Source organism: Lissotriton helveticus, chromosome 2_1 (genome assembly GCF_964261635.1).
Source record: "Lissotriton helveticus chromosome 2_1, aLisHel1.1, whole genome shotgun sequence".
Lineage (NCBI taxonomy): Eukaryota > Metazoa > Chordata > Amphibia > Caudata > Salamandridae > Lissotriton > Lissotriton helveticus.
Genome location: NC_136059.1, coordinates 414735040 through 414753589, shown reverse-complemented (window position 1 = coordinate 414753589; position 18550 = coordinate 414735040).

Here is an 18550-nt window from a genome sequence, read left to right as displayed (position 1 = left end):
TTGGGTTGGAAAGATACGATCACTAAGTTCACCCCGCTCTGGGATACTAAAGCGTTGGGACGACAGAGACGCAGCAAAGGGTTCGCACAATGGGACAGTATCAGTATATCCACAGTGGGGGATCTGTGGGACAAGGGGACAGTACACCCGTTCTCACTGCTCCAGCAACAGTACGATCTAGGACCGAACGAAATTTATCAATATGTACAGATCAGACACGCACTGCTACAGGCCATACCGCCAGACACTGAAATCCCGGAATCTTCCCCGTTAGAAGATAGAATACTTACTGACTTTATGCAGCATAGGGCAACTTCCCTCACCTACCGTAAATTAATTAATAACCTACCAATTCCCACATTAAAATTAAGAGAGAAATGGACAGAGGAGGTGGGCGACATGGACGATAATGAATGGAATGAGGCACTGGCGTCCCCTGAAGAGGTGGGTATCTCAGCTAAGTTCAGATTAGTTCAACTCAAAATCCTACATAGGATATACTACACTCGAACCATGCTGCACAAGCTGCACAGGGCTCCACATCCCTATTGTCTTTGGGGCTGCGGGGAGGAGGGGACACTGCTACATACCCTCTGGGAATGCTCCTTAATAACTGAATACTGGAGGCAAGTAATGGAACTATTTCACAAGAGCTTGAAGTCTCGCTGATACCAGAGCCACGTAAATGCATTTTAAACGTATGGGAGCATAATGACTTATTCAGATATGGTCAACTGTGGGGCACGTGGGGCATCATGGTGGCAAAGAGAGATATAGCAAAGAAGTGGGGCATATCAGACGTGCCCACCCTGACGATGTGGTCCAGGCACATGGACATGCTTATGGTTACGGCGGCAATTGCAAAAAACAACAAGTGATGGACTGAATGTGGATCAATGTCACACACTCCCCCAGTCAAAAGATCTGGGCCCAAATCCATTGTTTTTTTGCACTCCACACCACCCTGGGTCAGATAATGGCTTTATGCAAATCAGCTCTGACCCTGTTGCCCCATGGGAACAGTCCAGTCCGAACTACAACAGCCATATCTTTCCCAGACCGGAATCAAGCATCCGAGGACCGGACCGGTTTCGAGGTAACACCTCTCTTCAGCCCGGCTAGCTTGACTCCAAGTGGTGTGGAGTGCCTGGGACCCACGTCTGGGCATCCCCAGCGCACTTAGGGCGGCAATTGCAAAAAACAACAAGTGATGGACTGAATGTGGATCAATGTCACACACTCCCCCAGTCAAAAGATCTGGGCCCAAATCCATCGTTTTTTTGCACTCCACACCACCCTGGGTCAGATAATGGCTTTATGCAAATCAGCTCTGACCCTGTTGCCCCATGGGAGCAGTCCAGTCCGAACTACAACAGCCATATCTTTCCCAGACCGGAATCAAGCATCCGAGGACCAGACCGGTTTCGAGGTAACACCTCTCTTCAGCCCGGCTAGCTTGACTCCAAGTGGTGTGGAGTGCCTGGGACCCACGTCTGGGCATCCCCAGCGCACTTAGGGCGGCAATTGCAAAAAACAACAAGTGATGGACTGAATGTGGATCAATGTCACACACTCCCCCAGTCAAAAGATCTGGGCCCAAATCCATCGTTTTTTTGCACTCCACACCACCCTGGGTCAGATAATGGCTTTATGCAAATCAGCTCTGACCCTGTTGCCCCATGGGAACAGTCCAGTCCGAACTACAACAGCCATATCTTTCCCAGACCGGAATCAAGCATCCGAGGACCGGACCGGTTTCGAGGTAACACCTCTCTTCAGCCCGGCTAGCTTGACTCCAAGTGGTGTGGAGTGCCTGGGACCCACGTCTGGGCATCCCCAGCGCACTTAGGGCGGCAATTGCAAAAAACAACAAGTGATGGACTGAATGTGGATCAATGTCACACACTCCCCCAGTCAAAAGATCTGGGCCCAAATCCATCGTTTTTTTGCACTCCACACCACCCTGGGTCAGATAATGGCTTTATGCAAATCAGCTCTGACCCTGTTGCCCCATGGGAACAGTCCAGTCCGAACTACAACAGCCATATCTTTCCCAGACCGGAATCAAGCATCCGAGGACCGGACCGGTTTCGAGGTAACACCTCTCTTCAGCCCGGCTAGCTTGACTCCAAGTGGTGTGGAGTGCCTGGGACCCACGTCTGGGCATCCCCAGCGCACTTAGGGCGGCAATTGCAAAAAACAACAAGTGATGGACTGAATGTGGATCAATGTCACACACTCCCCCAGTCAAAAGATCTGGGCCCAAATCCATCGTTTTTTTGCACTCCACACCACCCTGGGTCAGATAATGGCTTTATGCAAATCAGCTCTGACCCTGTTGCCCCATGGGAACAGTCCAGTCCGAACTACAACAGCCATATCTTTCCCAGACCGGAATCAAGCATCCGAGGACCGGACCGGTTTCGAGGTAACACCTCTCTTCAGCCCGGCTAGCTTGACTCCAAGTGGTGTGGAGTGCCTGGGACCCACGTCTGGGCATCCCCAGCGCACTTAGGGCGGCAATTGCAAAAAACAACAAGTGATGGACTGAATGTGGATCAATGTCACACACTCCCCCAGTCAAAAGATCTGGGCCCAAATCCATCGTTTTTTTGCACTCCACACCACCCTGGGTCAGATAATGGCTTTATGCAAATCAGCTCTGACCCTGTTGCCCCATGGGAACAGTCCAGTCCGAACTACAACAGCCATATCTTTCCCAGACCGGAATCAAGCATCCGAGGACCGGACCGGTTTCGAGGTAACACCTCTCTTCAGCCCGGCTAGCTTGACTCCAAGTGGTGTGGAGTGCCTGGGACCCACGTCTGGGCATCCCCAGCGCACTTAGGGCGGCAATTGCAAAAAACAACAAGTGATGGACTGAATGTGGATCAATGTCACACACTCCCCCAGTCAAAAGATCTGGGCCCAAATCCATCGTTTTTTTGCACTCCACACCACCCTGGGTCAGATAATGGCTTTATGCAAATCAGCTCTGACCCTGTTGCCCCATGGGAACAGTCCAGTCCGAACTACAACAGCCATATCTTTCCCAGACCGGAATCAAGCATCCGAGGACCGGACCGGTTTCGAGGTAACACCTCTCTTCAGCCCGGCTAGCTTGACTCCAAGTGGTGTGGAGTGCCTGGGACCCACGTCTGGGCATCCCCAGCGCACTTAGGGCGGCAATTGCAAAAAACATGGTTACAGAGCATGCAGTATATGTCACCAGAGCCAGCCCGCGAGAATGGAATAAAGTGTGGACGCCTTGGAATATATATAGGGGTAACATATGTGAGCCACTACCGGAAGATGATGTCTCTAGCTCTGACAAAGAGAGTTAGGACAAGGGCAAGGCACAAGACAAGAGTTAAGGAGTAGCCGGCTTGCGAAACATGACTAAAAGCAATAGCCCGCGTGCTGATGTCTAAAACACTTGGGAATAGGAAGGCCTGTTTATGTGTATCTTACTAATGCGACTGTCGTAGAGGAAGTCAATGCGTGTGCTCGTCACTTAATAAAGGAAATATACATTGTTTTAAGTTTAAAAAAAGTAAAAACCTTAGACCTATAACTTATCCGGAACACGAAATGACTGAGCTGTATACACTTTATTCTACTGCGCCACGGAACCCAGGGTTGTCGGCTGAAGGGATGTGTTACTCCGACAGTGTTGAGCAGATATTGTGTATAAAGCGGCCGGCCCCTGGTTTGTAGGCCTAATGCTGTGTCATCTCAGAAGTGTACAATAAAGGTCTCTATAAAAAAAAATGTTTCATTTAGTATTAATTATTTAAGTGATAATTAATTACCTAACTTGTGAAATTATTATATTTTTTAAGTAACATTTTAGGTGCTGGTTGTAGAGGAAGAGAGTTGGGCGTTAATCAAGTAATAATTAATAATTAATTACTAACTAATTAATTCATCAATTACTAACACATTTTTATTGGAAATTTAATTTGTTTATAATTGCATTTTTAATTATATATATTAGCTGTGTTTTGTTGTGCTTGTAGAAGAATTGGGTGGGTCTTTATTTAAGTAATAATACATTAAAATGATGTACACATCTATTAATAATTGTTTTATTGATTACATTTGATTAGTTGGCTGTTATGTTTATGGGAATGTAGTGTAGATTTGAAATACAATAATAATATTTGTTTTAATTGATATTACTTATTAAAATGATATGCCATTGGTTTAATCTGCTTTTATATTTAGACATATAATTATTAATTAATTCAGTTATTAAAATGTTTTTGTTTGAAGTGAACTACTCTTTCTCTACTTCTGCACAGAATTGAGTAGGAATAGTAAATGTACCCCTCTGGAGTCTGATACTTTCCCTACTGTTGCACAGACTGCAGTGGGAATAGTAAATGTTACCCCTTCGGTGCCCAACCACTGTTTTACTGTTGTACCAACTTGACAGGGAATAGCAAATCTACCCCTCCAGTGTCCAACAGTTTCCCAACTATTGCACAGACTGCAGTGCCAATAGAACATTTTGCCCCACCAGTGTCCAACGCTTTCCCTACTATTGCACAGACTGGGATGGTAATAGTATATTTTATCCCTTGTGAGTCCAACGCTTTCCCTACTGTTGCACAAATTGGGGTAGTAATATTACATTTTCCCCCTTGGTGTCCAATACGTTCCCTACTGTTGCCCTGACTGCTTGTGGGAATAGTGAATGTTACCCCTCCGGTGTCCAACTCTTTCCCTACTGTTGCACAGACTGGCGTGGCAATAGCACATTTTACCCCCAGTTAGTCCAACGCTTTTCCTACTGTTGCGCAAATTGGGGTGGGAATGTTACATTTGACCCGTTTGGTGTCCAACTCTTTTCCAACTGTTACACAAATTGGGGTTGGAATAGTAAATTTGACCTCTTTGGTGTCCAACACTTTTCTTACTGTTGCACAGACAGGAGTGGGTAAAATACATATTACTCCTCCAGAGTCAAACGCTTTCCCTACTGTTGAACAAATTTGGGTGGGAGTATTACATTTTACCGCTTTGGTGTCCAACACTTTTCCTATTGTTGCTTAAATTGGGGTGGAAATGAATAGTACATTTTACCCCTTTGGTGTCCAACACTTTCCTTACTGTTCCACAGACTGGAGTGGGAATAATAAATGTTAGCCCTCCGGTGTTTAATGCTTTCCCTACTGTTGCATAGACTAGAGTGGAAATTGTACATTTTACCCTTACGGAATCCAAAGCTTTTCCACTGTTGTATACATTGCAGTAGAAATAGTATATCTATTTTTCAGATATGTCAATATTTTAATGTTGTTTAAATACATGTATTATTATAAGTTGTTTTTACTTGTTTAAATGTATATTATTTTTAACATTATTAGTATATCTTTATATATATATATATATATATATATATATATTCACTGAAAAAACCATAGGTTATAGACCATATATAGTTAGGAATTAGCATTTACAAAACCTTGAAAATTCACTGAAAAAACCATAGGTTATAGACCATATATAGTTAGGAATTAGCATTTAAAAAACCTTATTTTACTCACACAAAACCATTGAAATTCCATATATAGTTAGTTGTACTAACTATATATCGCGCACCCGCAATCCACTGCTGATCATGTCACATATTACATCATTCATGACATGGTCAGTGACATCACTGATGACATCACTGATGACATCTCAAATGACATCACTGATGACATCACTGATGACATCTCAAATGACATCACTGATGACATCACTGATGACATCTCAAATGACATCACTGATGACATCTCAAATGACATCACTGATGACATCACTGATGACATCTCATTTGACATTACTGATCACATCACTGATGACATCATTCATGTGATAATACGATGAACCTCTTCAGACTCTAATATAACCTTAGATACAATCAGTGTAAACAGACACTCATAGACTGTCACTCATCCATGGAGTTACTCAGACACTTAGTCAGTCATACAAAGAATCAATCACACCTCCATTTCCTCAACTATACAGTTATACACACCTTACTTATTCAAACATATACTAAAACATATTTACTCACTTATACAATCCTGGATAGAAGTTCACAATGATCCATACAGCCACTCACACATTCACTGGCTCTTATGCACAGTTATTTATATATGTCAACTCTCACATGTACTGTATTTTACATATGTACTTACTTTAACATGTAGCACTGAGATATCCATTCACTCACCAATACACTCATGCACACAGTCAACTGCCCATACAGCTGTTTCCACATGCACTTTTGAACCCATACATCTAGTCAATCAACTGCTCACACATCTATGCAGAGAGTCATACACCTCCCAGCCACCCACACACACACTCCGTCTCCCATACAAATGCTTGGTCAACCAATCAATAACCCATATAGTTAATCATATAACTACTTTTCAACACATGCAGCAGTTTACAGAACAACAGACATAATGATGCACAAATTAAGACAGCTTAGTCACTAACCCATGCACTCAGTGAGACACATTTAATCAGTCAATCATACAGTCAGTCATGCCCCTACTAAATCCTTCATCCAGACACTTATACATCCACTCAAGACATATTTTAACTTTACAGAAAAATACAGTCACTGGATGTTGTCATCAGTGATGTCATCAGTGATGTCATTTGAGATGTCATCAGTGATGTCATCAGTGATGTCATTTGAGATGTCACCAGTGATGTCATCAGTGATGTCATTTGAGATGTCATCAGTGATGTCATCAGTGATGTCACTGACCATGTCATGAATGATGTAATATGTGACATGATCAGCAGTGGATTGCGGGTGCGCGATATATAGTTAGTACAACTAACTATATATGGAATTTCAATGGTTTTTTGTGAGTAAAATAAGGTTTTTTAAATGCTAATTCCTAACTATATATGGTCTATAACCTATGGTTTTTTCAGTGAATTTTCAAGGTTTTGTAAATGCTAATTCCTAACTATATATGGTCTATAACCTATGGTTTTTTCAGTGAATTTTCAAGGTTTTGTAAATGCTAATTCCTAACTATATATGGTCTATAACCTATGGTTTTTTCAGTGAATTTCATTGGTTTTTTAAAAGCTAATATCTATAGCTGTAAAATGTATTCTTCTTTAAATCCAAAAATATATTTTATATGTTTATTAATAACTTTTTTTAAAATATTTTTTTTGTTTCGCTCCCGGTTCGCGAACCGGGAAGCTTTCCGTTAGCTCAATTTGATGCCGCGACCCGGTCCGCGAACCGGTAAACGTTCCGTTAGCGCAACTGCCGCGTTAGAAATCAACATCGTGATGCGTCGCGGAAGCGCGACGTATCACGTTGTCGCGTAATGCGTCTTATGACGCGCTGCGTTAGCGCACCCGGAAGTGCTCCGGTACGCGAACCGAGGCGCGAAGCGCAGCGACCCGGAAGCGATCCGGGGCGCGTTCCGCAGCGCGTAACATAAGCGTGAGAGGTCATGTGACTTGTTAATAAAACTTTTCATTGGTTCATTTAACTTTTGGTTTCATAATCATGTAAGGCTAGGTCAGGTGACCTAAAAATAACACTTTTCATTGGTTTAGAACTATTGTTTTTCCCAAATGATGAAAACCCCTCCTTCTTTCCTCACTCTGACTTTCATCTTTGTGAGAGGAAGACCTTATTTCATACTAGAGCAATGGCTTCAATGGTAGCTTCAGCTGGTGGACCCCCACCACCACCACCACCTCCTCATGGGAAGAGAGGACCACCTCCCCAGGTCATCACCAACACAGAGGAGGAAGAGGAAGAAATAGAGGAAGAGGAGAGAGAAGGACCACAGTTCTTGGAAGAGGTGCCCCGGGTTTCCCATAGGAAAGCCAGTTTCATTTGGCCGTTTTTTTCAATCCCTCCAGGCCAGAAGAAAGTGAATGCGAGGTATGTCACCTGCCTCATTTGCAAAGAAAAATTATCAAGAGGGACTGATAAAAAGTATAGCTATGGGAACTATACCATGCATAGGCACATGAGCAGGTGGCATCCACTCAATTACAGCCGGGCGGAAATACGAGACATGGAACAGAACCCAACAGCAACTCCTGTGGCCAGGTCAACTTCGTTGATTTCTTTGACAGCAGCAGAGGCACGGGAAACCGTGCCAAACATCCAGGATAATTTTGGGCATATGAAGTTTACTTGTCTGCACTGCGGTGCATTGATATCATGTGGCAACATGAGTATCAACTCAATAAACCTAGCTTACAACAATCATAATTGCCCTAACCGCCCCACACAGTATTTTTTTTTTTGCTCCTGTTGAGCCCTTTTCAATGCCTGTCTTTTGTTGTTTCCCCCCCAAAAAAAACCAAAAAAAATATAACATTGTTCAAAAATTACAAAAAAAACAAAAAATGTTCAAAAAATAAAAAAAATATATAAAACAACAAAAACATTTAAAAAAAAGTTCTTTTCAGAACTACCTCCCCTTTCAAAAAAAATTGCTAGAATGTTTAGCACTCTAGCAAGCTCTATTTCTTTTAGTTCGCTCCCAGTTCGCTTCCCGGTTCGCGAACCAAAAACATTTTTTTCAAAAAAAAACAGAAGAGTAAGTATAAGGAAAGTAAACAGAGAGTGATGTTAAAAGAAATACAGCTATAGGGAGTAAACCAGAGATACTGTTTAATAGATATATTTACCGAAGAAAATACGGAAGAGGGTATAATTGTGGAAAACAAAATAGATAAGGAAGTGAAAGAAAAAAAAGAGAGTAGAACAATAACAAAGAAGAGTTTCTTGGAGAATGTGAGTGAATGTTCAAAATAAGATTAAAACATGGGGAATAACAGAGAGAAAAAATAGAAAACAGAAAACAAAAAATAACAGAAAAAGATTAATTGAAACAGCAAAGAAATGTAAATAACATAGAGCCATATCATCAACATAGGCAATAAAAGTTTTGCAGCTTTTATCGGCAGAAATATGTCACCAAAGCCGCTTTTGCAGCAGAAAACTGCCGCTAAAACCACTTTTGCACCAGTTTTCTGCCAATAAAAACAGCAATAATTTTATTGGCTGTGTTCATAATATGCCCCTTAGTGTGCTTCAACTACACAGAGAAAGCATTATGAACAAGTAGTGAAAAAGTGATCAGTCAAAGACACTAAGAGTAATAGAGACGGAGTGAGTGAACAAGAGTGAGGAACTATGAGAAGAGAGGGACTGAGAAAAGGAGTGGAAGGAGTTGAGTAAGTAGGTAAAAGAGAAAGGAATGAGGAAAGTAGCAAAGGCAGGAAACTGAGGGTTAAAGAAATAAAGCTGTGGAACTAATAGTAGGTGAATGTGATAGAAATGTAACGAAAAGAATACAAAACATTTACCTTATAATTGTCGTTAAATTACTCACTTTTTGTTTTTATACTTTCAATCTGTGAAAGAGAGAACAGACATTTGAAAAATATTAAAACATGTATTTAAAAATTACAAAAGACAAGGGGAAAGATTGAAGGACAAACAGTTTTTCAACAACGTTGACACTGACAGAAGCTTCTGCTTCTCCAGGCCCCCTACACAGTCCTAAAGATATACATTTTAAACTAACAGTATCTTGATGCAGATGAAGTGAGGCCTATCTTAAAACATGGTGCATCTTTTGCACTGCTGTTGTCTCAGAAAAGTGTCGCAAGACACTAACATTTTAAATGATTGCTTCAGGATGCCAATAAGATGTGTCCTATCCAGAGGTTTGTTTGAGGTGAGACCTACTCAGGGTTCCAAATGAAATTTTGAGTTGTTTGAAGAGAACAGAGGACATAATACATGTGGAGGCCTACCAACGAAGTGATTAATGTCCACTGCACTCTTGAACAAATGTCAGACCTCCTCTGTCTCCAGGAACAGGCCTAAACCTCATCTACACAATGTGGTGTGTAATGTTAGGAAACACAGGTAATATAATTGAAAAACATGCAATTTTTTTTGCTCATTCCACAATCATATGACCTGTGTTTCCTTTGCTTAGGTATCTCATTGTGGAAATGTAGTCTATCATATGAAAGACTACGTAGAATATGAGCACTGTATGCAAGAACTTTGACACTTACAGAAGCCTCTCCTTCTCCATCCCTCCTACACAGTTCTAAATGTACATCATAAATGGAAACAGTACAGAATTAATTATACATGTTAAATGGTTTATTTTTGCTGTTCTCAGAATGTATCAAATTTCACTAAAAACAGTGACTTGAAGGTATTCATCATATAACAGCGGGAAAAAAAAAACACAATCAAAATGATTGTGTTTAAAAAACCCACACAACATAACAAATCAGAATTCAGAACTCCTTAAAGTTAACTTACTTTCCATGACGTCGAAGGATGTCCTATGAACAGCTTACACTCTGTTGTGCTGTTATTACTTTCAGCCCGCCACTTTCTGAAAGAAAACCTCCATCGTTTTGAAAAACATGTTACATACAATAAATGACTTCTTGCTCTCTACCACAAGTTTCCACAAGGCCAAATCTTGTCAGAGCCATTTATAACTCTTGGATTTCTTGTAAGCCAATCCCGTCATTTGGCATTTCCGCAACTTTCAGAATTAAAATGTTGAAGATCATTTTCACAATCCTGGACTAGTAATATCTTCCCCTTCTTCCTCAGTCATGTTCTACATTTCCTATGACACTGATACTGCTTACTATGAAGCAGACTTACACTACCTCTATGACTACTACAATTATTTAATTCTCTACATCACTTTTAATCACAAAGCAATGTAAAACAGTAGACAGCATTGCAGACTTACATTCCCTCTACTCTATGTTTTGATTGGCTGCTTCAATTAGCTTATAAAAAGAAATAGTTTTTCTGAACTCATTCAAAGTGCACTTATTTCTCCATGACGTCCAGTCTTATGGTTAGAAGTTATGTCTCTGAACTACACTTATCCTCAAGGCCAAATCGTGTAGGAGCCATTAGAACTTCTTGAAATTCCTCAGAGCACATCCCGAGATTCTTTCCCTAAAATTTTGGTTTTAAAAACACCAGGTAAGAGTTTTTAAGGTCATACGGCAATTTTTTTTTGAAAATTAAAACAGAATCATTGCAGAATGACCAGCCATTTCTAGACTTTTAATAAGCTGTGTAATGTCCTGATGTTATTGAAGGACCGTCATGATATATAATTGCTGCAGTTACAAAAGTCCTTCCTGATATTGACAACTGCGAAGCCACAAAATTTTTAATTAAAGTTGTCAATTTTGTTCCATCAGGCCTACATCGTTGGAACATTAAAATGACATACTGGCCATATGTTTGTATAAATAATGTGGACATCATTTCAGATTTACATTGGCTACACTCCATGTTGTGATCAGCTGCTTTTACTAGCTTATTAAAGGAGACTGATTTACTGTCTGGCAAAGTTAAATATATAAATCTTTCTGAGTCTACACTAGTAGTACTTGATACCATACAGTTCTCGCAGTCATGCTGCCATTGATAAGAAAGCCCAAACAGCTGATCTACATCTACACCTTCAGCATGCAATACATCAAGCATATACATTAAAAACTCCTGACAATCTTGCTGAATATTTTGAGAGAACTGTGTTTGGCCTGAACATCTGTCTAACAGATTTCGAATTTCAGACACACTTTCTATGTTTGTTCTATCAGTGCTACATTTTTCTAAGACAGAATTTAACAAACTGCAAAATCTTTGATCAGAATTGACCACAATCTCTTCTTTTACATTTTCTAGAGAAAACAAAACATTAACCACTACATTAGCATAGCAGTTGACACCAGAACTGTTTTCAAATTGAAAACCAACAACATCTTCAACAGAATCCTTTTTGTTTCTGCTTATAATTTCAGGTTCATCGACTTTTCGTCTTTTTGCTACAACCTCCCTAGTATTGGTCACATTTCTTCGTTTCCGGCCTACCACACGTTTCTCAAACAAAGGATATTGAGGCAAATGTGGCGCATACTCTCTTCTTAACCTATTGTATTCCTTAACACAATCTAGATCCGCACAAATGTTTGTGACATCACACTCAATCAAGTACAATCCCGATAAAGTTCTAACTCGTGACAATGCCACATATGCCATACCCTCCTTGAACACAGAATTGCCAATATTCACCAATGCACTGTCTACACTTAAACCTTGCGATTTATGGATTGTCACCGCATATGCCAAGCAAACAGGAAACTGCTTACGGCGAACATATAAGTCTTTTACAAGCAAAAATCTAGCAGAACAACGACCAATTAGCTGTACTTCCTCAATGCCATCAAATTTAATTTTTAAAAATTCAATTCCATCTCTATTTCTGTATTTCACAAAATCAACAACATTACCCATTGATCCATTTACCAGACCTCTTTCAACATGTAAATTCCTTCTTAAAATTATACGGCAGTTCAAGCACACATTCAGAGTCTTTTCAAAACCTGCAGTTTTAGATATACTCTTCTCTAATGAATCCAATTTTGTTTTCAGATTCTCAGACAAAATAATTGTTGATCCCATATGCTCTACTCTGTCAATAGCTTCCAGTTTCACAATCTCTTGCTTTTCTAAATGCAACATTTTGTTGTTGAATTTGGCACATTCTGCAAGAGTTGGCATCAAACATATTCCAGATTTCTTCTCAGTAATTTTCTGAAAAATATTCTCAGGCACAACATCTTGTTCTGGATATAAATTTGACAGTAATCGTGCATGTAAAGCTTCTTTCCCATGCTCGGTCACTTTTCCAATTCTAACATCTTGTAGAATAGTCTTGTAAACTTCATCCTTCGCCTGACGCATATTTTCATGCAGTTCAGCATAATTGAAGTTTAACCATATATTGACGTTGCCAATGCTGCCTAGGCACTTCCTGGTATCTTCATGCGTGAGCATTTTGAACACAGGTTGCCCTTTCACTGGTGTCAGCTGCAGAAGATCTCCGAAAACAATGATGTGTTTGCCACCAAATAACACATCATACTCTGTTTTGAGAACTTCTTGCATTCTCAAATGCACAAAGGCAAGCATGACATTGGAAACCATGCTTACTTCGTCAATGATAAGAAGTTTCATTTTCCTCAAGATTCTTGAAACTTCAAAACAAGCATCTCCAGATAGCTTGTGATATTGTAATTTGTTGTCATGCTCCACTGGCAGCATCAGTAAACGATGTAAAGTAATCCCTTTAATGTTATGTGCTGCCAGTCCAGTTGGAGCGGTGACAACACAAGACAGCGATGACTCTGTCCTTTCCTGCAAATAACATGAAATTACTTTAATAAGGAAACTTTTTCCAGTTCCCGCTTCTCCACTCACGTACAGTCGGACAGGCTTCAACGACGTACATGAGCACTCTTTCTTGTCATGACTTAATCCATGATCAATTTGCATGGTAACTTCGTCATATATTTTCCTCTGCTCAACGTTGAGTTGTCTTTCCAACTCTTCTAAGTTAACCGCATCCTCCTGAGCATGTGCCATGGCTCTTTCCACTTCATTCATAGCAGTGGCAGCTTCATTTTCGATAACAGGTCCTCCTAGTGGATCCTGACTCAATGAAGCAGAACTCTGACTGTCCTGAGAACTGTCTCTGGCAATCTCGGCTGCAATCATTGCTTCCTGCTCAATTTCCGCATTCAACATTTCTACATATTTGGGAAAAGCAGGACATTCTATGGTCTCCTTGGCGGCATTGAAAGAGTCTTCGTAACAGAGAAAATCTCCAAGCAGTTCCTCTTCTGCACGCCAAGGCTTGAAAAGTTGCAAAAGTGCTAAATAGAAAAACTCCTTTTTTTCAGGAGATTCGCCACTCAATTTTCGATGGTTTACCAAGTGGCATTTTCTTTGCTTGACCAGACATCCCTCACTTCCTATTACAGCATACACTCCTTTCTCAGCATCTTCTTTGATGTTCCTCTTGAATATGTAATTTTGAAGAACCTCATATAAACAAACATTCTCGAGGTGAATGCTTCGATTTGGATAATATGTATCCAACATGTTGTTCTTCAAAATGTCGGTACTGTTTGGCTCCTTTTCCGCCAAATACTCAATTTCCCGCACAGGTTTGAGAACTCGATTACGCGTTGCAGCAAGACCAAGACTCGCCCAAATGATACTCCTGGACTTGGCATAGAGACTTGCTGAAGACAACCGGTCAGAACATTCGTACGCTCCAATTTCTCGATGCGACAACATCTTCAGACTGAAACTGTACAACTTCTTGCTGAGGCTCTTTTCATGGGAAATGTCCTCCCACATATCCTTCAATTCTGTCTTCTCTTTTTTGGTGATGTAAGACGTCACATACCGAGCCACAGCCATACAGTTATCAGCCACAAACTGTATATCCATGTTAGCATTCCACATGGACAAAATCACCGGGTTGTAGTCGTTGATGTACTTGGACTCTTCGTTCCTCTTCAAATTGTATGTGTTTTTAGGTGATTTCTTCATCACATTATGTCGCAGCGAAGACATCAAACTGTTTACTCTTCCTTTAGAAATCACCGGTGGAAAGCCGAAATGACATTTGGTGTAGAACTTGTCCTTGTTTCGGAATTTACGACGACAGTACTTTCCACATCGATGGCTTTGGAAACGCAGAACTTTTTCTCTTAGGCTTTTCTTCTCCTTTGCGTTTGGAACAGCACACGTAGAATACTGTTGTATAAAACTCATCACTGAGTCTTCTGGATCCGTTCCAAATTTAGGTGCATCCTTGATCCACAGCAGCATATGTATATGAGGAGCACCTCTTGCTTGGTACTCCTTTCTCCAGAAGAAATCCAACACCTCTCCAAGAGGTGGATTCTTCTTATTCATGATGAAAGACATCATAGCTTCAAATCTATGATTGAAGTACCTACATACATTGACTGGATCCAAAGAGCACAGTACTCCGGGTGTCTTGAATTCGATGTTTTCTACGTTAGCATTTGCCTCTCGTAGAAATTCAAGTAAGTCTTCCCAGCCATACTCGGCACAGCTCAGAGTGAGGAACCATGTGGGAGTTCCTAAGTTCCTCAGCATACATTTTAAATCACCATGACGACGGTACCAGTACTCATTAGTACCACGCTAACACGCCATGAGATTAATCAGGTGAGAATCCAAAATACTGTCTTGGACATTGACTTTATCCATAAAGTCACTTGCCGAGATGTTTTGCATGTGTATACCACTTTTCAAGATGTGGTTCACTGCATATGACAGTCCAGACAGATCGCTTTCAAACAGGAGATGAAACAAATAGGGAATGCATTGTCGAAACCTAGCATCTCCTGCATACAATCGCAAAGTCCGGTATTCAGAAGCAGGAATTTGATGAGGTCGCTCATCATATCTTCCTCCCTGACCTGTTGGAAAAAGCTGTGGGAAACACCGAGCTTCCAAACTTTCCTCCCAAACACAAATGGGACTCCCTTTGGCTTGTTTCATTTGAAACAACTCAATAGCATTCCCCATGACTTCCTTGGAATGCAAAGGATGAACACTATAATGTTCATATATTTCTTCACTAGTAGAGGGTTCTACTTTCTCAATTTGACCAGCACACAAATCGCTATCCTCTTCCTCACTTACTTCCTCTTCTGCAACATATACATTCTTATAGTATTTATTATTTTTTTTCAAATACAATGTTGCCTTTTTAACTTTCCTAACATCCACTAAATCTTGCCATATTTTCTTATTCTTTGTCGGAACCCCATTAACTAAGATAACCAGAGGTTCCTCTTCCACTTTTTCTACTCCAATTGTGTTAATGTTTTTCTTCAAATCTAGAGGCAAATAAACAACTCTTCCCTTTAATCCTCTCTGTAAATCTGATGGAGGCAATTTCCCTGTCTTTGGCTCCATTCTTACAATAGCCTGAAAGGGATGGATACTTTGAATCAAAATAGATTCATAAGTATTTAAATCCTTCAATTCAGAAGGAATCTCAACCAATTCCAGATTATTATGAACTGCTCTAGCAGGCATCTGGTTTTGATTTAATTTGCAACAACAATAAGTACACACACGTTGATCCAATCCCAAATCAAAACAATTTTCTACCATCAAGTATGTTGTGAAATCCTTCCATTCACTATTATTTTCCCTTTCACTTTTTGCATATAAATCCACTAACTTAGTCTGATTCTTATAATAAGTGCGTCGACAACACACACAAGTGAAATTTGGCCTCTCACTTGATTTGACCTGAAACGTCGCAATTTCCCTCTGGAAATTATCTGTACTGGAAACCTGTACACTATCTTCCACATTACCCGCTTCTTCTTGGTCAATTTCAACATTCTCCTCTTTACTTCCAAAGTAACAAAACTCAATTTCTTCACATATATTCTTCACATCTATTTCAGAACCATGCAAAAGAGCAGCGCATAATTGTTTAAGCATAATTGCTGGACTCTTAGCATAATACAACATTCTAACTAATTTCCTCACTTTATTATGATGCACTGCTAGCATCCTGAAATGATGAAAAACACTCTGGCATACTCTCCTGGAAAGACAAGCCAGTGAATGACCATGCAAACCTGTCACTTCTCTCACTCTGCAAGGATCTAATTCTTGCAACAACCTCATTTTCTGCTTCAAACTTTTCTTATTAAATGACCGTACAAAATCACAAAGCAAATTGATGGAATCCTGTCGCACACTGCAAATACTACTACACTTCCAGGTGTACACAGGACCCTTAGCACGTCTTCCTAAAACCTCATTACCTAACACCTCTTCTGCCTCTGTTGTCACAAGTTTTTCTTTTTCAACTGGACAACCATCTTTCACTTCATAAGCACGACCACTGGTGTCAACTGCATGCACCAAATCATTATCCTGGAAATAACTCTCCTCATTAAAAAATGCCTCACAGCTTGAACTATGCATCCATTCTCCAGAAAAAACTTCACAAAAATTACTACGATTAACTATTCTCTTCCATCTACTATTTCTTTTGAAATCATAAATTGCCTTGTTTAGCTTCCTAATTCTATTGATTATCAAAATAAATAACTTACGTTTAATTTCAAATGCCTGATCAATAACTTTCTCAACTATTTTTTTTCTCTTATAAAAAAGCACTTTCTGTTGACCTTTCTTAATATTTTTTAACAAATTGCCAATTATCCTGTTGCGGAACATTCGTTTACGAATGTCCCTAAACTGTTGTTTCCTTCTACTATCATGCACAGAGTTATCTCTTGCTCTAGCAGTAACATTTTTGATTGGCCTTTCCTTTCCGTTTGAATTGCTTTTCTTTTTCTGGACTGAAACATTTTCTGTAGTAATATTTTTTTTACTACAAATATTTCTTATGAATGTTTTTGTACTCTTACCCGGTGCTTTCTTGGTGACTTGACGATTTTTTTTTGTAGAGGACTGCTGCTGTAAATGATGGACCTGCTGTCTTTGACGTTTTGTAGCCTTTCTCATTCTCTCCTTAGTTGGCATTCTCAAAATTTGAAATTATCTGCAGTTGAATCTGTGGTAAAATATAATAAAACATGTTATTAACCACTATTACCAAACAGTAAATCAATAACAGTCAACAAAAACTTAACACACTACTTAACATTTTTACATATAATATTTTTTAGTGCTTTGGCAAATTTAGAATACAGAAATAGCAGAAAAGAAATGGAATTCTTCTTCATTTACCTGTCCTGTTTTATATGTGAATCTGATCTAATTTTATGAGCATATTTTAATATTTTATTGAAGACACTACACATAACCTGTTTTTGAAGGTGTGTTTAATTTAAAATTACAGTTTACATTTTTACTTTTCATTTATTGTAAATTTTAAAAATAAATGTTTATAGTTCCATAGGCTCAAGCAGGTCAGCTTCCCACCCTATGTCATATAATTCGGACAAATCTGCATCCTCATCACGTTCTTCTTCATCCTCAGGATTTAAATCATCCAAGGGATCAACATCCACTGATGTTTCAATTACGAGTTCAATGATGAGGTCGAAATCAACTGATTGCTGATTGTCGCTCATGTTGATGTTGTCTTTATCTTTAAAGAAAGATAACAACAATGAGATGTTGCAGAGTAAGAGACAAATCTCAGAGATTATAATAGTAAAATTGTTTAACAAGAGTAACATTTTGCAGCTATTATTTAGCCATGTCCAGCGATGCTGAGCAGGTGAAGCCTATGTCTAATTTTTCAGTGAACAGGACTCATCTCTTCTTAACCTTGGATAAGCCTCACCGACTCTGTGTCCCCTGCACATACTTAAATGTAAAGGGGCAGATTTATGTTAAATGGCACATCCCCAGGCATGCACCAGTTAACGTGCACCACTGCTCTGCCACCCATGGTGTGCCGCATTTACAATCAGATAGGAAAAAGCTGCGTCAAAACCCTGCGCCTGCTTTAAGCAGGCATAGGTCTTGACGCAACATTGTGGAGATGGGGCACCCCTGAGCCTTGCTGGAGCTGCATCGCACTTGCGATACAACTCCAGCAATGCGCCACCTTTACGGCACAGATGCGTCACGCATCTGTGCCATTTTTGCCCCATG